The sequence below is a fragment of the Hyaena hyaena genome, unplaced genomic scaffold (assembly GCF_003009895.1).
Source record: "Hyaena hyaena isolate Hyena2069 unplaced genomic scaffold, ASM300989v1 scaffold_60, whole genome shotgun sequence".
In the NCBI taxonomy this organism is placed as follows: Eukaryota; Metazoa; Chordata; class Mammalia; order Carnivora; family Hyaenidae; genus Hyaena; species Hyaena hyaena.
In genome coordinates this window covers 2,023,763-2,047,968 of record NW_024080692.1, presented here as the reverse complement: position 1 = coordinate 2,047,968, position 24,206 = coordinate 2,023,763, and the positions used below count along the sequence as shown (strand labels likewise).

The following is a 24,206-nucleotide window of genomic DNA, read 5'->3' as shown; positions in this document are numbered from 1 at the left end:
TAAAACATCTACCATTTGTGGGTCTTCACCAACACAATGTAGAAAGTCATAATGTTGTAATGGCCCTTAGTTTTTAAAAAGATCACCATTTTAACTGAAAATATCCAATGGCTATGTTTGTCATTAATGACAGGTACGTAGGCAGGGAGGAAGGCAGGTGGACAGGTAGAGCAAGCTAACTGTGGGAGAGAAGAGATGAAGCCACCTCTGTTTCTGGCTGTCAGAAGGAAATCGGGTGTTTAACTGGCCTCGACCACCCACAACCTCTGTCAACTATGACATTTTTGAGCAGTAATTACCTGCCATAATCTCATTTGTTTCCATTTGTTGGATTCCTGTGTACACAGACAAAAAAATTATTCAAGCTCCTCTTATTTATTTGTAGAAAAGTCAAATACTCCAATTCCTGATTACTTTCAAATAGCTGCGGCAATGTACATACTTGAAATTCATATTAAACCCAACTGTGTATGCCATAATAACCACTTTATATTAACTGAAGATAAAAAATTACATAAAATAAAAATATCCTAGTCCTCTCGGGATTATCAGTTTATCTGCTGTCATAGATTAAGTTCATGAAAAAATTGTTAGCAGAACATGCTAACGATACATTTACCCACCATAATCAGAAGAGCAAAAAAAAAAAAAAAAAAAAAGGGGGTGGGGGTGGGTGCCTCATGACTAAAACACTTGAGGTAAGAAAAACAGAAAAAAAAAGCATCAGGTTTGTTGATGCAAAATGATGTCGAGTAAGTCTTTCTTATGGTTCTATCTCCTCATTTATAGAAGGTTTACCACTGCTTTTCTCTTTTCAAGATAAATGCAATAAACTGAATGTCATACTTTGTGCTGTTGTGAACCTACCAGGCAAATGGGCACAATGAAAAATTCTAATCATCATCTAGGATGAGTAGTTTCCCCACTTCCAAAAAGCTTGGAGGTGGGTTGCAGGAAAGGTGAAAGCTACCAGGCTGTAAAAATACATATAAAGACACAGAGCGGGGGGCTTGGGTGGCTCGGTCAGTTGAGTGTCCGACTTCAGCTCAGGTCATGATCTCACAATTTGTGGGATGGATCCCCACGTGGTTGGATTTCTTAATGCCCCTCTTCTGCTCTCCTTCTCTTTCAAAAATAGACATTTAAAAATATATATATATATACACACACACATATATATATATGCCCATGCCAAGCCCCTTCTAAGACCTACAGAACCAATGGCTTGGTAGATAGGTTTATTTTGTTATGTATTATGTAGTTTTTGGAATAAGCGTTTACGTTTAGATAGTTCTTTGTAAAAAAAAAAAAAAATTAAATAATGTCTCACACTTGGGGAAAAAAAGGCAAAAATTCAACCCACAGGCAGAAACACCCAGAAATACCACATTAAGCTTGAAAGGGATTCTATATGCCATCCAATGTATGTTTTAAACGGAAAGAGCAAAATTTAACTTTGTACTTAAAATGAAGCTGAAGTGAAAATAAAGGAAAAACGGCACTTAAATCTGTGTTTCTTTATAGAGACACCACTTTCCTAAAAATTCTTCTGAGGTTAAGAATTTGAAAAACCATATTTTAAACAGATTCTCTGAACTACAGGCTTCAATTTTAGATGAAGAAGATTCCTTGTCCCCCTTTTGTCGAAGTGTCTAACATTTGCATTCTATTTGCATAGTTGTTTACTCTTGGTCTCTCTGATTAAATTTTAACAATTGGTGCTGATGCATCGATTCTTTCTTTCGAAACGCTGCCCCCTCTTGGCTTTCTGGCAATGACGCTAAAGTAGAGGAGCCCGGACCAGCCTGGCTGATGGCCTCCCCTCCCTGGCGTGACTTGCTTTTTTCCTGTCTGTCTGTCTGCAAAATTCTTTTTTTCTGAAGTCTGACAGTTAACTAGGAGTCAGCTCAGGAGTTTGTTACTAGACGAATTTTAGGTCGTCCCCCCCCCCCCCCCCGCTTAGAACACAGTGACCTTCTCTATAAGGAGATGCATTTTGTTTCTTCCAGACAACTTTTCTTTGTTTGTATCTTCAAATAGATCTATCTTCTGGCCAATGTTTTCTTTGGGGTGGGCTCCTTTATGGACACCAATTATCTTTACGCTGGGCCATCCTTACAAGGATTTAAATTCCTCCCATCTTTTTGGGTTTTTCTTTTCTTTTGCTTTCTCTAGAACTATCTCAAGCTTTTCCCGGTGTCAGTCACTAAATTTTCAGGCCATTAAATTCATTACTGTTTCAAATTTATTTATTTGTTTTGGATGAAGATTGTTTTGTCCTCATCTGCTCCCTTAGCTCCATATTTCCCATTTCGTTTCATTTTATTGTCCCATATTAGGTTTGAGCTGTTCCCTAAGTTTATGATCTTGGGGCACCCAGGTGGCTCAGTTGGTTAAGTGTCTGACTCTTGATTTTGGCTCAGGTCACTATCTCACGGTTCGTGGGTTGGAGCCCCGCATCAGGCTGTGCGCTAACAGCACGAAGCCTGCTTGGGATTCTCTCTCCCTCTCTCTTCCCCTCCCCCACTCACTCTCTCTCCTCTCAAAATAAACAAACATTAAAAAAAATTATAACCTTATTAAGTTCAATGCTTAAAAACTTTTTTCTGAGGTAATATATATTTTTTGTCTTTCTTTTTTTTATTATAGTTTATTGTCAAGTTGGTTTCCATAGAACACCCAGTGCTCATCCCAACAAGTGTCCTCCTCCATGCGCATCACCCCCCTTCCCTCTCCCCCACCCCCATCAGTCCTCAGTTTGTTCTCAGTATTTAAGAGTCTCTTATGGTTTGCCTCCCTCCCTCTCCTTAACTATTTTTCCTCTTCCCCTCCCCCATGGTCCTATGCTAAGCTTCTCCTGTTCCACCTGAGTGAAAACATATGGTATCTGTCCTTCTCTGCCTGACTTATTTCACTCAGCATAACACCCTCGAGTTCCATCCACGTTGCTACACATGGCCAGATTTCCTTCTTTCTCATTGCCATGGAGTATTCCATTGTATAGATAAACCATATCTTCTTGATCCATTTGTCAGTTGATGGACACTTAGGCTCTTTCCATGTTTTGACTATTGTTGAGAGCTCTGCTATGAACATTGGGGTACATGTGCCCCTGTGCATCAGCACTCCTGGATCCCTTGGGTAGGGGAGTTCTAGTGTTAATTTTTTGAGGAACCTCCACACTGTTTTCCAGAGAGGCTTCACCAGTTTACATTCCCACCAACAGTGTAGGAGGGTGCCCGTTTCTCCACATCCTCTGAGGTAGTATTTTAAGGCTGAATTGCTTAGTTTGTCTTTTCATGTTCTGTGTGCTTTTCTACTGCCTAAGACATTGGGGGAGGGGAAGAGGGTGGTGTTCACTGGAGAGTACGTTATTAACAGTTTTTTTTTTTCTTTTTTTTTTTTTTTTACAAATAGTTTATTGTCAAATTAGTTTCTACATAACACTCAGTGCTCATCCCCAAAGTGCCCTCCTTCATGCCCATCCCCCCCTCCCCCCCACATCCATCAGTCCTCAGTTTTTGTCAGCATTCAAGAGTCTCTCATGGTTTGCCTTAACAGTTTTTTTTTCTGAGCTGCAGTCATGCCTCTCAGATTTTGTCGCATCTCCTCTAACAGAGTGCCCACTCCTTGCTCGGGGGATAAAGTCCATTCCACCATGGGTGGCTGGGATGACTCTGCTTGTTGGATCAGGCTCTAAATCCGAGGCCTTTGTTGTCACTGTGGCTGTGAAGGGAGAGGGCGGTGGAGGGGATCAGAGACAATGTAAACACAGGGAGGGAACCGGCACATCTGAGGTGCACATCACACTATCATTGTAGAGCTGGAACTGGATCAAGTTGTGTGTCTCCCTACGGGCTGCTCCCTTGGCTCTCAAGATTGGGGCAGGAGTGCACAGAGTGGATGGCTAAGCCACCGGGCTACGGATTACAGACAGAAGCCTCCTCCCGGGAACCAATGGCTGGAGCAGTAGGAGGTGGCAGACCCTCGGGTCTTCAAGAATGAAGCACCCAGTGTAGTTTTTCATCATGATCAATCTCAAATACATCCACCGGAGAGTGACGAAAGTTATTTTTACCTGACCTCCCATCTACAGGAAAGGGTGCAGTCATCAAACGTTGTGGTTGCATCTACCATGCAGGGTATAGTCAGGGGCCACAGAGTTCAGAGGATGCCAGGCCAGAATGCCTCAAGGCAGAAATACAGTGGGGATGACGGCTGATAGGGGCCGCTGTTAGCATCAGCGCTTGTGCCCATTTTAAAGGCAGTTCGGTAGCATGGTATACTGCCCTGCAAATTATAATTAGAGGGTCTGAGAGGCCACAGGATAAGTGGCTGAAGGCAGCGTGGAGGACGGTGCCTTGTCGATATGCCCGCTCCCCACCGGGCAGCGCGCGGGCCCGCCTTCTGCCCCCAGAGGGACACCACTTTGTATTTCTCCCACAGGGTTCTGGGGCTGCTGGTGTCTTACTGGCGCTGGGCTTGGGAATGCTCGGGGCACGTGACCCTGTCTGTGTGGACGACGAAACACCACCCTCTTTCCTTACGCAGCGCTACCGTGCTGTCAGAGTGGGAAAGCATGGGGACGGGCCCCAAAACAGGGGTCAACCAGCAGCTGAACCCTATACCCCGGTGGGCGTGCTCCAGGTGGAGGCTCTGCGGCCTCGACGGGTCAGAACTCCAAAAGGAGTTCGTTGAACAAATACAAGTCACGCTGAGGGGACGGGCCACGGCAGGCAATGTGGCCCTGTTGGAAGCTTTGATCCGCAGGGTTTCGTCAGGAAGCCGGTTCTCCACCAGGGAGGCGGCGGGAACAGCCCGGAAAGGCCACTTGGTAGGAGAGAGGTGAGCGGTTAGAGAAACAGGGGCTGAAGCTCCCAAGTTCTCTGTGTGGAAGGCACTGGCACTTCACGTCCCAAGGACAAGCCTGGTAACCACAAGGCCTCCTCTAGTCTTTGGGGAAGAGCACCAAGGGGCGTAGAACGGCACCACCCCTGGTTTCCAGGATTGCTTCTGGAGGATAACAGAATGCAAACAAACACGCTTCCTGAGAGAGCATCTGGGCTACCAGTTAAATATGGCAAAAAATACCCCCGAGGCTGGAAGCAGGTATTGAGAACTACAACCCAACAGTGTGTTAAAAACAACTTTTTAAAAATGTTTGTTTATCTTAGAGACAGAGCATGAGCGGGGGAGGGGCAGAGAGAGAGACACACACACAGAATCGGAAACAGGCTCCGGGCTCTGAGCTGTCAGCACCGAGCCCGACGCAGGTCTCAAACCCACAAACCTTCAGATCTTGACCTGAACTGAAGTCGGATGCTTAACTGACTGAGGCCTCCAGGCACCTCTAAACAGTGTCTTTTAAAAGCCTGCCTTGTTGGAAGGTGAATCTCTTTTTCAGATTTACTCAGAGATGCACCGGTGTGAAAAATTTAGGGTCTTCTGGGTCTTGGGGACACAAGAACTACTTGTCCTCTAACGATGCAGAGCATGCTGAATCAGGAAATAAAGAGACCAGGGGCGCCTGGGTGGCTCAGTGGGTTAAGCGTCCGACTTCAGCTCAGGTCATGATCTCACCGATCGTGGGTTGTGCCGGGCTCTGTGCTGATAGCTCAGAGCCTTGAACCTGCTTCAGATTCTAGATTTCCCTCTCCCTCCGCCCCTCCCCTGCTCATGCTCGGTCTCTCTCTTAAAAAAAATAAGTAAAGAGATGAGAGTCACGGACAACACAGAGAAGGCCTTTTGGAGTTCACATGAGAGTTAAAATGCTACCTTGAACCCAGGTAGTTGACAGTGGGGCCTCTCAGCTGATTCAAAGCAAGAAAACCTAAGAAAGGTTTGCCAAAGATTCTGCTCAGTTCCAGTCTTTATCCATGAGGCCTGAGCCAGTTTGGGAGGGGTTAAAAAAAAAAAAAAGAAAAAAAATCAATTCACTTTCCATCCCACCAAAGCTCAAACTCAATATACATGTGGAGAATTATAAAGTATAGCTGCAAAACCAGGACTAGGAATTTTCAACAGAGAAATGCTTAGGCTAATTACAGCACAGGCACTTAACAGAACATTACACATCCATTTAAAATAATTACAAAGATTACATAGCAATACGAAAATTACGATCTATTAAATATAGATGCATATTCTTTTCTTTCCCTGGAGAGAAGTCTGGGCTACTGGCATAGATCTGGTGAGAGCTGTTTTTTAGGAGAGTACATCTATGATAAGGCAGACAGAATATGCACGGGAAGGAGAAACTTCCTGACTTCTTGGGTAATCCTCTATTTAGGGTGAACTAGAAATGAAAAAAAACGGCAGGTAATACGAAAGATAAAACATGTGACAGTGAGGTGCCCAGGAAGCCGGGTTAGAGACTTTTTAAAAACTGTTTACTTATTTTTGAGGGGGGTGAGAGTGTGGGGGCAGATAGAACATGAGTAGGAGAGGGGCAGATAGAGAGAGAGAATCTCAAGCAGGCTCTGCACTGTCAGCACAGAGCCTGACTCAGGGCCTGAACCTTAAGCCATAAGATCATGACCTTAGCCAAAATCAAGAGTCAGATACACTGAGCCACCCAGGCACCCTAGGGATTAGAGACTTTTAAGGAAGATGTGGCCAATAGTGCATTTGTAATTCCATTCGGATCCATAAGCATAAACAAGAGGGTGTTGGGTTTGGTGGCCACTGGGATTAGGACTCTGTGGTGGCAAAAACCAGCTTCCAGAATGGGAAGGCGGGAGCGTGGGCATGGTGAAGTACGGGCCAGCAAGCACAGAACACTTTCTGAGAAGCAGCTGTGAAGGCAAGGAGAAAGGAGGGGTGCAGGCATCCAGGGAAGAGAAAGACGAAGGGAGGCTGAGTGTGCTTACAAACAGGAAGGAAAAGTCAGCATACAAAGACTGACAACGCAAGCCAGATAACGAATAAATTAATGTGAGATAAACAAGTACACTGGAGGCCGATAGGCACACCTGGCTTTATTGTGCTTCACTGCACTGCGCTGCACAGATAGTACTTTTGTTTTTGTTTCCCCCCACAAATTGAAGGCTTGTGGCAACCCTGCATCAAGGAAGTCGATCAGTACCATGTATCCAGCAGCATCTGCTCACTTCATGTTTCTGTGTCACATTTCCATACTTCTCGGAATATTTCAAACATTTTGTTACTATTATATTTGTCATGATAGCTGTGGTCAGAGATCATCACTCACTGGAAGCTCAGAAGGTGGCTCACATTTCTTAGCAACAAAGTCTTTTTAAAAATTGTATATTGAAGGGGCTCCTGGATGGCTCAGTAGGTCAAGCGTCCAACTTCGGCTCAGGTCATGATCTCACGGTTTGAGAGTTTGAGCCATGGTTTGTGAGTCTGAGCCCCGCTTTGGGCTCACTGCTGCCAGTACAGAGCCCACTTCGGGTCCTCTGTCTCCCCTTCTCTCTGCCCCTTCCTCTCTCTCTTTCTCTCAAAACTAAATAAACATTAAAAAATAATAATACATGTTCAAAATTGTATCTTTAACTTTTTTTTTTTTTTTTTTAGGAATAATGCTATTGCAAACTTGACAGACTACAGCATAGTCTAAACATAACTTTTATTCACACTGGGAAACCAAGAAATGCATCTGACTCGCTTTACTGAGATACTCGCTTTGTTGCAGCGCCTGGAAACCGCCATGCTTCTGGAGTGTGTCTGTCATCTGGAAGCTACTGCATCGATACGGGAACAACTACAAGAATCAGGAGGCCACGTTCACTGCCAGGTTCTTTCTCCTCCTCATGTTATTCAAACATGTAACATGGCTAAAAGACAGCATGGCCATCGGGCTCCGACTACGTCCGCGGCCTCCCTTTGCACCATTTCCCCCATCCTCACTATGTTTCAGCCGTGTCGGTGAATCTCTGATCTTCCAGCAGCCCATCCCCATCGTACCTCTGGGAATTTGTAATCACCAGGACCCGAAAAGCCCTCCCTACTCTCAACTCTTTTTTAAGCGACTGGATCATTTCTGACCTTTAGATCCTAACAGCAGTGTTACCTACACCGACTGCCCCTGTCCACTCATCTAAGGCATTGCCCCTAGTGCCTGCCCACCCTGTTCATTTCCTTCCCAACTGTGAACACGACCTGTAATGCCCTATTTACCGGGGCGCCAGGGGTTGGGGGTGGGGCTCAACCGGTGGAGCGTCTGACTCTAGATCAGGTCATGATCTCGTGGTTCGTGAGTCCGAGCCCCACCTCGGGCTCTGCACTGACAGCTCAGAGCCTCGATCGACCCTGCTTTCTCTCTCTCTCTCTCTCTCTCTCTGCCCCTCCCCTGCTCATGCTCTGGCTCTCTCTGTGTCCCAAAAATGAATAAACTTTAAAAAAAAAAAAACCTTTTTAAATGCCCTATTTATCTATTTACAGGCTGTTCTGGTCTACTTTCTGATTAGAATACAAATCTATAAGACTCCGTCTGTACTGTCCATCCCTCTAAGTCCAGCCCTTAATAGATATCAAAGGAAAATTTGCCAATGAAAAAATTCTTCAAGTGAGAGAAGGTAAGGGATGGATTTAATATCAGGCGGCCTACTCATATGATTCATCACATCAGGAAGAATAACTTGGAAATTCACATGGCCATTTTGAATAAGGGTGAATGATACTTAATAAAATTCAATGCCCATTCCTTATTTTAAAAAATTAAGCTAGATGAGTCTGTGTTAGGATGCAGATACCTGAAAAGAATGCTGCTTCACCATAATGACATGAAAAAGCCAGAGACCCCACAAAAATCCTAACTTCTCCTGAGCCCATCACACAGTTGGGGTCACAGAGCAGTCAAAGCCTGAGCTTTGTGTAGGGGGGTGCAGGAAATGGCTCGCCTCGGGCCGAGCAGGGAAGATGTGGGGGACATGAAAGTCAAGCACACAAGCAAAATATCCTCTAAAACTACAGCAAGCTATTGAGGGCTGCGCGTGTGCTGGATTCGCCTGGCCTCGGACCCAAGGAGTCTACACTCACACCCAGGCTCTTTCTCATGGGTGCTGACACAGGGGCCGGGGCGAGAGACCAAAGACAGCACCCTCCGTGGGAGGCATGGAAGAGGGAGTGCAGCTGTGGAAAACGCACAAAGCTGCTGGGGAAAGGACAGCAGACACCACCCACAGGGCACAGGGGAGCCCTGCCATGGCTTGGGAAAGGGTAGAAGAAGAAACCTTTTATCCCAGGGGGAGGAGGAAACTTGTCCTGGGACCAAAATGCCATACCGATAAGATGAGATGTCTGGTACCATGGGAGAGGGTCGTGTCTGAGGCTGTGGCTGGAACAGGACTGGAGAGCAGTCCTCACCAAGCCCCCACTACCAGCCCGGCAACAAGGGAGAAGCAAGGGCGGTCTACCCCTAGGAGAGGCTTGGGTGGAGACCTCCCAGTGATGCAGGAAGCATAGCTCAGCAGGGGGCACCAAAGTGAGAAGAGCGATCCGGACCCCCGGCTCCTCAGGAAGCACAAGGAAATGAGAGGTCATCGCTAGAGTAATTGGAGGTCAGTGTGGTCCACGGAGGAGAAACACAATAATACCACAATCCAAGCCCAGCCCAGCTCTTGAACAAGTAGCCTCAGTTCCCTTCCTGATGGCCTCACGAAAGTGCCCATTTCCAGCCATTAAAAACTAATGACCTCAGGTAACTATTATTAGGCACATAATATCCAAACTTCAATAAAACGTTAAGATACGGGCACTACTGACCCACTGTCAAGAGACAAAATAATCAAGAACTAGATTCAGGGATGATCTAGATGTGAGAACTCTCAAGACAGGGGATTGAAAATAACTATAATCAACATGTCAAAAGGGCCAGAGGAAAAAGCTGACGACATGGGAATTTAAACTCAGTGAGATGGTCAAATGAAAATAGAAATAAAAGACAAAATAACAGAGACAAAGAAAGCTTTTTATAGACTCATTAGTAGATTTCACAAAACTAAGATATCAGTGAACTTACAGATTAACCCAAAAAAAATCATACAAGGAAAAAAACAGCATGGAGAGGTCCCTGATCTCAAGGTCTAAGTTGGGCTCTGTGTTGAGCATGGAGCTTGCTGAAGAAATAAGCAGAAGACATGAACATAACACTTCTCCAAAGAGGACATCCAGACGGCCAACAGACACATGAAACGATGCTCAACATCCCTCCTCATCAGGGAAATACAAATCAAAACCACACTGAGATACCACCTCACGCCAGTCAGAGTGGCTAAAATGAACAACTCAGGAGACTCTAGATGCTGGCAAGGATGTGGAGAAACGGGCACCCTCCTACACTGCTGGTGGGAATGTAAACTGGTGCAGCCCCTCTGGAAAATAGTGTAGTGAATCCTCAAAAAATTAACACTAGAACTCCCCTATGACCCAGCAATAGCACTGCTAGGGATTTACCCAAGGGATACGAGTGTGCGGATGCATAGGGGCACATGTACCCCAATGTTCATAGCAGCACTCTCCACAATAGCTAAAACATGGAAAGAGACTAAGTGTCCATCATCGGATGAATGGATCAATAAGATGTGGTTTATCTATACCATGGAATACTACATGGCAATGAGAAACAATGAAATCTGGCCATGTGTAGCAACATGGATGGACCTTGAGGGTGTTATGCTGAGCAAATTAAGTCAGGCAGAGAAGGACAGATACCATATGTTTGCACATATAGGAGGATTAGGAGGAACTTAATGGAGGACCATGGGGGAGAAGAAGGGGGGAAATAGTTGGGGAGAGGGAGGGAGGCAAACCATGAGAGACTCTTGAATGCTGAGAACAAACTGAGGGCTGATGGGGTGGGGGGGAAGGGATGGGGGGTGATGGGCATGGAGGAGGGCACTTGTGGGGATGAGCACCGGGTGTTATATGAAAACCAACTTGACAATAAACTATGAAAGAAAAATAAATAAAAATTATAAAAATATTAAAAAAAAATATTCTCTTTCCCTCTTCCTCTGCCCCTGACCTGCTCATGCTCATGTTGGGCCCTGTGCTGACAGCTCAGAGCCTGGAGCCTGCTTCAGATTCTGTGTCTCCCTCTCTCTCTGCCCCTCCCCTGCTTGTGCTCTGTCTCTCTCTGTCTCTCAAAAATAAACATTAAATAACAAATTATTTTTAAGAAAAATAAAGAAAAGCAGTATGTTAATAAAACAAAACAGTGAACCCAATACCCATAGGACAATGTCAAATGGTCTAATTAGAATTGGAGTCACAAAGGAGAACAAAGAACAAACAGGGTAGTAGAAATAAGTGAAGAAATAATAGCAAGTATTTTCTAAAAATAAACAAACCATAGATCCAAAAAACTTAGAGAACTTCAACTGCATGAATAATAATAAGGAAAAATAATAAGAAAAACCAAAAAATAAAGGTAAGAAAAAGAAGAAAGGAGGTAAAAACACATAGCTAAATTATATTCGATGTGTTGAAAACAAAGAAAAAAGACAGAATTCTGAAGGTACCTAGAAGTTAGAAAAATGTATTACAGAAAATCATAGAGAAAAATTAAAGCAGAATTCTCAACAGAAACTGTGCAGTGATATTTTCTCACTACTGAAAGAAAAAAATAAATAGCCAGCTCAGAATACTCTATCAAAAGACAACAGTGTTCAAAAATGCAGTCCAAACAAAGACTTTTACAGAAAAACAAAAATGAGAGCATTTATTGCTGGCCAGCCTGTGCTGAAACATGACAACTTTAATTTGGATCTCCATATATAAATAAAGAGCTCTGAAAATGGTAACAATAAAAGGAAACTCATAAAAGAATTTTTAAAATCGCATCACTTTAAAATATAATGCAGTGAGGGGCACCTGGGTGGCTCAGTCAGTTAAGCATCCGATTTCGGCTCAGGTCATGATCTTGTGGTTTGTGGGTTCGAGCCCTGCATTGGGCTCTATGCTGACAGCTCAGAGCCTGGAGCCTGCTTCGGATTCTGTGTTTCCCTCTTTCTGTCCCTCCCCTACTCACATTCTATCTCTCTGTCTCAATCTCTCTCAAAAGCAAATAAACATTAAAAACAATGAAATATAGTGCAGTAGGATGCTACACCGTCCACTATGGTAGCTTGGTAGACATAACAGTGGGTCCGCAAAACGTCCACACCCTAAACCCCAGAACTGGTGACTATGTTCCCCAACACGTGCAAAGGGGACTTTGCAGATGGGATAAAGTTATGGATATTAAAATGGGGAGGGGCGCCTGGGTGGCTTAGTCGGTTAAGCGTCCGACTTTCGCTTAGGTCATGATCTCGCTGTTTGTGGGTTCGGGCCCCGCGTCGGGCTCTGTGCTGACTGCCAGCTCAGAGCCTGGAGCCTGTTTCAGTCTGTGACTCCCTCTCTCTCTGACCCTTCCCTGCTCACACTGTCTCTCTCTCTCTTTCTCCTAGAAATAAATAAAACATTTAAAAAAATAATAAAAATAAAAAAAAAAATAAAAATCCAGGAGACTATCCTGGATTATCATGGGATCTTTTCAAACTGAATACATGGACAGAAGAGAGAAGAGAGAGAGAAAGTGGGGTGGGGGTGGGGGGCAGGCAGAGAGATCTGAAGTGTGACAGACCTAACCAGCTGTTGCTGCCTTTGGGGATGGAGGAAGGAGCCAGCATCCGAGGGATGCAGGCGGACATTAGAAGCTGGGACAGCCAGCCAGGACAGGACGAATTCAGGCCTACAGACACAGGAGCTTAATTCTGCCAAAAGCTGAATGAGCAAGGAAACAGATTCTCCCTCAGTGCCTCCGGAAAGAAAGAAAGGGAGCCCTGCTGACAGCTTGGCTAACGGCCCAGTGAGATCACGTCAGGCTCTGCGCTAAAAACTATAAGGCAGTAAGTATTTTTTAAACTAAGTTCACAGTAATCTGTTCTGCAGCCATAGCAAACTAATACAGGGAGCCGCGGGGCACAGGTGGCTTTAAATTTCACAACAAGGTCTGCTGTTCAAGGACATACAAAGTACGTCCCCTGACTGCAATGAAATCAAATGGGAAACAAAGAGTAGAATGGTATGTGGAAAACCCCCAAATATTTGGAAATGAAACAAAGTATTTCTAAATAGCCGAGGGGTCAGAGAGGAAGTCACAGGGAAATTAGAAAAATCGAAACAGGACTCTGGAGAACGAGCAAAACACAATAAAGAATCTTTACCTTGCCCATGATACGCAACACTCGGAATCAAATGCTAGAGAAATCTCTTTTGCATCATGGGACAACAAAGGGATTTTTGCCACAATCGCTATGATTTTTAATCAGGAAGGTAGGTGTCTACCCAAAACATAAAAATATCAATCTTGTAACTTGCACCAGAAACAACTAGTTAGAAAACACAAAGGAAAAAAAATTCCATTTCTAACAGCAACAACGGAAAAATGCCTAGAAATAAGCTTGGCACAAAATATTTGAAACACACAAAAAATTTGACAGTTTTCTGATATAATTAAAAAAAAAAAAAGACTTACAAAACAAAGAAACACACCATGGTCCTGGGAAGAGTATTTTGAAGACACTGATTCAGTTCTTTTCAAATTTCTAGACTTTATACAATTTCAAACAAAAAAGGTTATTATTTTTTTATATTTTTGAGAGAGAGAGAAGGCTCAATTGAGAGAAGGGCAGAGAGAGAGAGAGAGAAGGAGGGAGGGAGGCTGGGCTCACCCGAAGCAGGACTCAAACACACGAACTGTGAGATCATGACCTGAGCTGAAGTCAGATGCTTAACTGACTGAGCTATCCAGGTGCCCCAAAAAAGCTGTTCTTCATAATTTTTTAAATATATCTAATATTTTAAAATATTTCTTTATTTTTGAGAGAGAGACAGAGCACAAGCAAGGGAGGGGCAGAGAGAGAGGAAAACAGAATCCGAGGCAGGCTCTAGGCTCCGAGCCATCAGCGCAAAGCCTGACATGGGGTTCGAATCTGCAAACTGCAAGATCATGACCTGAGCCAAAGTTGGATACCTAAGGTGCCCCAAAAGCTGTTCTTTTTTTAATCTGACATGGGGAAAAGATGACGTAATTTTTAAACAGATGGAACACCAAAAGGAAAGTAAGTAGGTCTTGAGCAAACACCACATTCCACACTAAGCCCACTAGTTCAATGTAAGCAATAGAACCACAGAGAGAAGTGAACTCTCTGGAAGACATCTGGATGTTTAAAAAATAACTCTTTGATATATAAAACAGCAAATGAGAAAGAGAAGAAATATTGCCATATATAACGCAACGTAAATACACAGAGAACTTTTACAGTAATGGAGAATTAAGTTATTTAAGCAATTCAAATGATAATCCTTGGAAGATAACAGAAGAGCCAAACAAAATATAAATATTATCAGCCTGACGGCAGGGAAACAGTAGGAAGGTAGTAGAAAGAAAGTAGTGGAAAGCCAAGATCAAGGGGTGGGTAAAAGTCCAAAAGGGTAAAATTAGCATTTGGGGGTCCTTTTGCTCAGGGAAGGTTTATCTGTCCCGAAGGAGCAGTGAAATGACTGGGGGCGCTCTCCCAACAATCTAAAGGAGCTGAGTAAATACATGACAGAATCCAGCACGCGAGGCACGGAGTCCCTATGACAATCTACATGTTCTCTGTTGAGAGCCTGAAGGGCTTTACTCTAGAAACATGAGAGAACTGGAGAGATACCAAGTAAGCATCATAGGAACTGCAACTTGCTTCCGGTGGCCCAGAAAAGTCACAAACCCCCAAACTGGATTAAGGTGATATTGGATTGTCAGCTCTCGTGGGAGCCTCACAGAAGCGAATTCAAATCTCCTCTGGTGGAAGATGTCAACTGGGGCTTCAAACCATTTCAATAGTTTTTACATGCTCTTTTTTTTTTTTTTTTTTAGTGTTTATTTTTGAGAGATAGAGAGACAGAGTGCGAGAGAGGGAGGGGCAGAGAGAGACAGAGAGAAGACACACACACACACACACACACACACACACACACACACACACACCACTCACACAGAATCCAAAGCAGACTCCAGGCTCTGAGCTGTCAGCACAGAGACCGATGAGGGGTTTGAACCCACGAACCATGAGATCATCACCTGAGCTGAAGCTGGATGCTTAACCGACTGAGCCACCCAGGGGACCTGATAATTTTTAAATTTTTAAAATAGTATGTCTAGGGGCACCTGGGTGGCTCAGTCAGTTGAGCATCCGACATCACACAGGTCATGGTCTCACGGTACATGAGTTCCATGTTGGGCTCTGTGCTAACAAACAGCTCAGAGCCTGGAGTCTGCTTCAGATTCTGTATCTCCCTCTCTCTTCCCTCCTCCCCTGCTCATGCTCTGTCTCTCAAAAATAAATAAACGTTAAAAAATTTTTTTATAAATAGAATGTCTAACTACTCAAAGACAACCTGGCACCTAAGAAAAGAACCAACATCTCAAACAGATCAACAAGAGTCCAATATATTGGAACTGATATACAGAGACTTTAAAATAAATGTACTTACTTCATTTATATTGAAAACTTATTGAAAATTCCAGAGGAAAACTGGAAAGTATAAAAAGAGATAGTATAGGGGAGCTTGGGTGACTGAGTCAGTTAAGCGTCCGACTTTGGCTCAGGTCACGATCTCATGGCTCTTGAGTTCGAGCCTTGCATCCAGCTCTGTGCTGACAGCTCAGAGCCTGGAGTCTGCTTCAGATTCTGTGTCTCCCTCTCTCTGCCCCTCCCATGCTAAAGTGCTCTCTCTCTCCCTCTCTCTCTCTTAAACATTAACAAAATTAAAAAGAGATAGTATATTTGAAAAGCCAAATATAAATGACAGAACTGAAAGATACATGCAAATTTAGAACTCACTGGATTGATTTAAGTCCAGATTATGACAGGGAACTGGGAGAGGCGTCAAAAGAATCAACAGAGAATAAAGTACTAGAGACAAAAGGCAGCAGAACAGAGAGGTTTTGAACAAAGGATGAGTCGAAAAGACTGGAAGTGGAATCTTGGAAGGTGAGGACATAAATGATTGGGCACGACTGAAACATGTGACTCTACGAATTCAAGAGCTCTGGAACAGCGCAAGTATGATAAATACAGAGAAATCACACCTATTCGCCTCACTCTGAAACTGCAAGGCAGGGATGAGGCCAAACCTCTTAATAGTCTCAGGAAAACATGTTAAAGTGAAAAGACAGGTTACCTTCCAATGAGCAATAATTAGACTCACAAGTGACAATCTCGACAGCAACAATGTGCTCAAAGAGATAAACTGCCACGCCGGAAGCCTCTAGTCTTATACTCAGCAACGGTATTTTTCAAGAATGAAAATGAAACAGACATTTTCTAATAAATGATACTTGAAGTAATTTGTCACAACAGACCTGCACTAATGGAAAACTAAAGACTCTTCTTGAAGTAAAATAAAATTATCCCAGATGGGAAATGAGAGATGTAAGACAAAGTGAAGAGCAAAAAATGTGATTAATATGTGGCTAAGTTAAAATGAGCAGCAAATGCATGAAAAAGGATGAAGCCTACGGAATTCAAATACATGATATTGACAGCATGGGAGTCAAAAGCAGGGGAAAGAACAGACTTCTAAGAGGAAAGAGCTTCAAGATCTATAAGAAAGTTCCAGAAGCCTGGAGTGAGTACAGACACAGCAGCGACTTCTGAGAGCATCAGCAAGCCTCATTAAGGGCATCTCAAGCAGAAGATCAGAGCAGTTCCTGGAGCATTCAGGGACATGTGAGTTGAGTTATACCAACCAAAGTCGGTTCAGAGTTAATATTGTTAATATTAACTTGTTAATATTCCTACTGGAGGAAAACACTGAAAAGCAATCATAAGACAGCAGCATTCCTGACCCACAGCCTCAGCTCTGAGAAGAAAAGTGGAAAAAAACGTAAGTGGAATTGGCTAGAGGTTTAAACAATGCAAGATACAACATTACTAAACCTCTATAATTTAACAGATGGGCAACGATGTACATTGAAAACCTCTTCAAAAGAAATAGAACAGTAATTATGGGGGAGGGTCTGAATTCATTAGCCGCTATGGCAGATGTAGCAAAACAATCAGCACATTAACAGGTTTAACACAGAAAGAAAATGTAGTGGAACAAAGACATACTAAATTTTATCACTCGTTGATCTTTGTTGAAAGAAGACCTTCATACATACATTTTTTTTTAAAAAATTAAAAAACATTTAAACCCTTATGGGTGAGTGAAACGGGCGAAGGGGATTAAGAGTATACTTATCATGAACACTAAGTACTGTACAGTTGTCAAATCACTACATTGTACACCTGAAACGAAGATAACACTGCATGTTAATTAACCATACTGAATTGGGGGGAAAAAAAAAAAGCAAACACTATGGGAGTATAAAGATGGCACAGGACCTTACTACCTGTCACCCCAAGTCCCATATTTTTAAAGTCATCATACACAGATATATTCTCATAAATATGCAATAAAATACTCAACCCCCAACTATTTCAATTAAGAAATTAAGAACCCAACAAGTAACTGCTTCATTAACAATAACTGAAAATAATATAGATCAAAACCTAGGCGAGAAAAGCAAAATACGTACCCAAATATTTGTGTAATTAATCACTCAATGGCAAATGAATGTTATAGGACTTTTTAAAAATAAGTGAACCGTAATTTGCTCAGCAGTTAATATACGATTTCAGAGAAATAATAAGACTTTAAAAAAGGAGAGGAAAACAAATTAAAGCAAAGAAAGATATAAGTCAAACAAAATTCCTAAAAGTTTTTTATTTTGAGAAATTGTGCAAAGCAGGGGAGAGGTAGAGAAAGAGGGGGAGAGAGAATCCCAAGCACGCTCCATGTGCAGAGCCAGATGTGGGGCTCAAACTCATGAACCATGAGATCATGACCTGAACTGAAATCAAGACATGGATATTTAACTGACTGACCTACCCAGGCAGCCCAGGAACTCTTATTTCAAATAGACTGGCCACTATTGGAATAAAGAATATTAAATTAACATAAAGAACAAAATAATATCTTTTATAAGTATGTCCTTAAGAAATGACAAAGTAATGATACTGGGTGACAACTGTATTTTTCTGCTAAAGGTTTCAGCTGCTAAAATGCTCAGACTATTATTCAAAAGAAAGAAGATGAGACCGTTGTTACAAATACTTTTCTCTGTATCTTCAAATTATCCCTTTCTTAATTATTTCCTTAATTATTTTCTCCTTAGATGATTATGAACAACTTTTTGTTCTTTTAGAAAAGTTGTTACCTTTAAATTTTTTCATAGCAGGCTGGATTTTTGTTTCAAAGAAAGCATTTCTGGTGTCCTTTATCTTTGTTAGCTTCCTCATGTACAGATAATCTAATGTAGAATTCCCTTTATCAATTTCATTAGCAATTTCAAGGGTTTATGAAGCGTTATTTTGCAAGTCTCCAAATCATCTGTACATAAAAGTTTGTCTTTGCTGTCTGCCATTTCTCCTCCTCTGGTGGATGACGTAGGACCAGAAGAACCTTTTCAGGTAAGTATGCTTTTTTTGTTTTTTGTTACTGATTTCAAAGCATTACGGTTGCTTTGAAAACAAACTTTGTATTATCTCCGTCCTCTCAAGCTCATTGATAAACTGTTTCATGGCCTAAGTTAGGGCCTATCTTGGAGAACATGTGTGTTCTGCTGTTGGGTGGAATGCTCTATAGATATCTGTTAGGTCTAGTGGGTTTACTGTGCTGTTCAAGTCTTCGAGGCTGACCTTTTGCCTAAACGTCCCATCCATTCTGCAAAGTGGGGTGCTGAAGTCTCTGACCACACTGCTGAACTGTCTACTTGATCCTTCATTTCTGTCCACTTGCTTTATGAATTTTTGGGACTGTGTTATGAGGTAGATATATGTTTATGACTGTTATGTCTTCCTGAAGGAGTCATTCTTTCATCATTAGAAAATACCCCTCTTTCTACTTTAAGTCTCTTTTGTCTAATATTAACATAACTGCTCAGCTTTTTCATGCTGGCCGTTTACATGATAAATCTTTTTCTAGCCATTTATTTTCCATCTAGTTGTGTCTTAGGATCTAAAGTGTGTCTTGGTGTATGTAGGCAGCACATAGTTGGATCTTGTTTTTTTCACCGGTCCGACAAGCTCTGCCTCAAATGGGGTTATCCAATCAGTTCGGGTGTGATGCTATTGCTGACACTGCTGGGTTCCTGTCTGCCATTTCACTTTTTGTTTTCTATTGATCTTGTGCCTTTCTTGGTTTTCCACTTCTCCTTTACTGCTTTATTCTAGATTAAGTGGATATTTTCTAATATAACATTTTAATATCTTTAATAATTTTCCTCACAACTTGTTTGAGTTGTTCTCTTTGTAGTGCTCTAGAACTTACCTTGCATTAGAATTTATCAGAACCTAATTCAGATTCCAATACAATATGGAAACATCACACCCATAGAGCTCTGTTCTCCTGTGCCGTATTACGGTTATACATGTCACATTCACAAATATCACACTCCCCCAACCACTGTTGCCATTATTCCTTTACATAGCTTATGTCTTTAAAGATGCCACTAAAAAAGGAAACCAAGTATGTATTTCCAGATTTGTTCTATTAACCCTGTTTACCATTCCAATAAGTACTTTTTCCTACTTCTACAGAGCAGCTCAGAAAAACCGGTCTTCCGTGGCTATGCTATAGCCAGGTTAGCTAAGGAGGTAGAAAAGTTAACAACAACTGAGAGGAGGCATTATGAATAAGTACATTTTCCATTTTTGTGAGTTGTTCTAATGTCTTATGACAGGGCTCGTGCAAAACTAGTGAGCTAGGGAAGCAGGAGATAACTCTCTGACTGTTGTTAACAAGAGATCTGACCCTGAGAATAAAATCAAATACCCGGATGTACTTCTGCAGGTGTAAGAAGGTCACCTGGTAGAAGACGGACTCAATGAGTCTTTGATTCAAATAAGAGGTTTATGAGAGAGTCGCATTTCCTTGTCTTAAAGGTCATGCAGGTTTGTGTCCTTTGTTTCACTTTCATAACGAAGATTCCAAAAACGTTGGCAATTTTTCTGAGAAAGTCCTAAACTTAGGACTGTACTTGAAACTACAAGAAAAACACGGCCTCTGATCATTTCTTTGAGCAGTCTGTGCTTAAGACAGCTCTATGAAATATTTAGGAGTTCTGTAAGCCACACAACCCTTGGTAGCTGTAAAGTTGGCCTTGGTGGGAGTATTTTCACCACAGGGGCAAATGCTACCAATTGTCCCTTCCCTTCCCCCATGACTGACCCTAACTTGAAGAGAAAAGAAAAACAAAGTTTAAATTGAGGCTAATGCTATTACCAAGACAAGAAAGTATGAAACCCATTTGATAAACATTTCTATCAGAAAGGCTCTTTGGGGGGGGCGCCTGGGTGGCTCAGTCAGTTAAGCGTCCGACTTTGGCTCAGGTCATGATCTCATGGTTCATGGGTTTGAGCCCCACGTCGGGCTCTGTGCTCACGGCTAGCTCAGAGCCTGGAGCCTGCTTCAGATTCTGTGTCTCCCTCTTTCTCTAACCCTCCCTTGATCAGGCTGTCGCTGTCTCTCTCTCTCTCTCTCTCAGAAGTAAATTAAAAAGTTTAAAAAAAAAAAAAAGGCTCTTGGGGTTATAGTGTTAAACCTTCAGAAATCTGAAATCCTCATATCTCTATTCAGAACATCACACCCTCCCACCAGGTTAACGAAGACGTTGTTATATTACCTAAGGATACCAAGAATGTTTTAATCTTAGTGTTTATATAAAATCGTAAGAAAGGATTCATTTGCAGTGGATGCCCACAGTATCCATTAAATGTTAGAGACTAGCTTCAGCTTTCGTTCGATATACGTAAATGAGTTCTGTGGATCACTGCAGAGACAGTTAAATAATACAGATAATTTAATATAATAAAAATTTTACTTCAGATATGCAATCTAGGTTATACCAGAAGAAATCAATAAATATCTACATAACCACACTTAAAAAACAGAAGTAACAGTACATGTTGTTTAAAACTCCTGCCTGTAATGCAAAGGAAGTCATTCTCCTCTCTCCCTCATCCACATACCCACCCTCACTTATTCAGTGAGTATCTGCCAAATGCCTACTACGTGCACTAGGAAGTGGGGCAAGTGCTGGCGGTGGGGCAGTGGAGGAATCACGGCGCTCACAGAAGGCAGGGGTGAGTGGGTAAGGGGCGGGGCTTAGCGAGATGAGGGCTCGTTCGCCATGTTTTGGAGGCCATCTTCATGCTAAGAGCCACAGAAAGCCTTTGAAGGGTTTCACTGAACGGTTTCTAAGTGGCGAGCCCCGTGCTCGGTGGCAGGCCTCCGGAAGTAAACACAACCACAGCAACACCCTCCCCTTCCCTGCTCCCGTGCCCTGAGCGCGCTGCACCCCCAGGACAATCTGCTCTGCGGGCTAGTCGAGTCTACTTCCCCACTAACTGAACATCGGACGACGGGTACCTACCACTACCTACGTCTGTTCTCACTTAAACATGCTTCAGTCCTCTCCGTATCTTTCCCTCCTCATCCACAGAATTTCACTTGCTGCTTCCAAATCTTCTCGTAAAGGAAACCATTAATTTTGTGCGTGTTGCTCAGGACAGAACTCTAAGTAATCATCATTCAAAGCCGTATACTCCTCCCATACGCGGCCCAGTCGAATAAAACACTCTCCACTTCGTGAAACTGACAACAGGGTATCATGTTTGGGTGAAGTGGTACTTGGCTATTTCCAAAACGGTGCTTTAATTTCTTTAAGTATTTTCCAGAGTTTCTCCCAGTTCCTTAATCCGTTTTCAATTTATTCTGCCTCCCCTCCCTTTTATTTTCTATCCTTCCTTTCCTGGAATTATATTCCTCTGTTTCATGCCCACACTGGCTAGTGCCTTCTCTTATCTGTGTTAACAGAAAAGAACAAGCCTCTCTGTAGGCAGTAAGTATCTGAGCTTGCTTCCCTTTTTTCCCTTTAGCCCCACACGAAGATTACAGCAGCCAAGTGGAGAAATGTCCAAACACATCAGCAGTAACACGCATTATCCTGTGAAGTCACCCTGTAACATTATTTACATAGAAAATGCGGAGGCACGTGCACACCGTCAGTTACCCCAGAAGCGAAGACCGTAAGTTGAACATAACCTGCTTTTCTCCCTATCGTTCTTCCATGAATCCCCAAGTGAACCGACAGAAAAAGATCCACTCCTTTGCTTTTCCCAGTCCTCAGGGACGCTGCCCTCAAAGCCGCTCAAATCCATACACATCGTCCTCTGAACCTCTTACCAAAAAATGAAGCGATGGACATAAATTTGAGAGTTCACAGAGTTAACGGACTCTCAAGCAAACACGTTTTGAACATTTTCATCTCCCTGAAATCAGGATTCATCTTCTACTCAATTATAAGAGCACGGTGTTGTGATCTAACCAGCAGTGACTTTCCCTTTCTAAATGGTGCATGAAATCATTGTGCATTTCACGATCAATAGCATCTTGAAGTCAATGGAATATGGCATAAACGTGCAAGGGAATGCAAATCGATGATATCTTGTGACTCCTATAAAATAAAAATCTTGTCGGCTACTGAAGTTTCTAATTTAATGAATGATTACTCAACAGATACGTAATACAGTCCCAGAATTTTCGTTCTAATAAGAAAGTAGGAAGGATTTTTGCCTCTTGTGTTTTATGGGCAACAAAGCATTGGTGTTTTTGCCTTGAAACGCCATGAGTACAGAATGTTTAAAGACATTTATTTCACACTGGTGTACCACAAAATGCTTTTATTTATCATCGTGCAAATCGTCTTCTATATGGCTGGCAAGGTCTATCTGAAAGGCAATAATTTAGCATTTGGTATTTTTAAATCTCAAAATATTGATAAGATTGACATATGACACCTTTACGTCACACACACCGCACATATAATTAAAACAATACTAATCCTTCTGTAATTCAAAGTAGTACTGTTTGTTACGCTAGAAGAAAACTTCGTGTAGCCCGAATGTTTAAATCTAAAATTCCAAGTAATGAAATATTAAAAGAAGAGGACTTCTTTTCCTTTCCCTAAAAATCAGAAAATCTGTTGCTGTTTTCCCCAGGGAAATGTGTAAGGTGCTGCCGCCAGTCTACATAAAGCCTCATGAATTTTGATTCTTTCAGTTCAAGTTTCATGATAATTTGGGCAAGAGCGGAGTTAAGGTTTATGGGTTCTTTTAAGGGTTAGACTTTTTCTTTCCTATCTACTCCCTAGGGCTACAAAGAATGTCTGATGCATAACACAAATTTATTGAAAAAAGAATGAACTAACAACCTCACAGGAAAAACATAATGAGTTTTTAGGGCATTTATTAAGGATGCCGAATTTATACGTATTTTTATTTAAAATAAACATCCATTAACAAGCTCATTTAAACACGTTATTTCCTAGCAATTAATTTATAAACTCAAGGACCACAACTTGTCAAGAATATATACTTGACTGGCTAGGATTACTATATACTAAAGTAATAAAACTGCATTCCTTTAAAATACTCTGAAGGTCAGACATCTCAATGAAATAGTACACTAGCCTTTCCTCTGGCTGGGAACTTGCATTTAGTAAATTGTTAATGCCCTTCTAGATTTATTACATTCTGATGAAGCTTTTGTTCATCAAAGGTTTTGTTTAATTGCACAAACTTCCTCCCAAACTATTTAAAAACATTTTTATCTTACCTTTTACTGCATTGACATTATTCATTTTAATTTAATCAAATCAGTCCAAATTTTCCATAATGCACCTCAGTTTAAGTCTCACTTAGGACCGACTTCATTGTCCCTAATCTAAGAAAAAGCCCTTACATTTTCTTAAATATGCTTAGCAGAATTCTTAAGGAAGAGAATGTCATTAGCATTAAAGTACAACCTCGTTAATATAAAATACTATTCCAAATCAGCCTTCATTTTTAAAAATAGCATATGTGGTATCTTAAAAAAAAAAAAAAGAGTATTTTTTGTACCTCTCACAAACTTACCCATCTTATAAGAAGCTTAAAAAAATTGAGGAAAGTAGGTGAGCAAACTCTAGGTTTCTTATTTACAAGCTAATTAGAATTCCACAACCTAGTTTTCTGCTCATTAGCCTGTCAGTCTCACTTCAGAATTACTCAGTCTCGTTTTACACAGAAACCTTACTTCCCTCAAGCTTCCCCAGATAGCAGGAGGGCAAT

At 42.1% G+C, this 24,206-nt stretch overlaps 1 protein-coding gene across 7 annotated transcripts in view; it reads right to left on the bottom strand.

Annotated features, from left to right (window-relative positions):
- The window catches only part of HIVEP1 (HIVEP zinc finger 1), a 155,305-nt gene that overhangs the window by 41,339 nt on the left and 89,760 nt on the right, over positions 1-24,206 (bottom strand). The window lies entirely within an intron of this gene.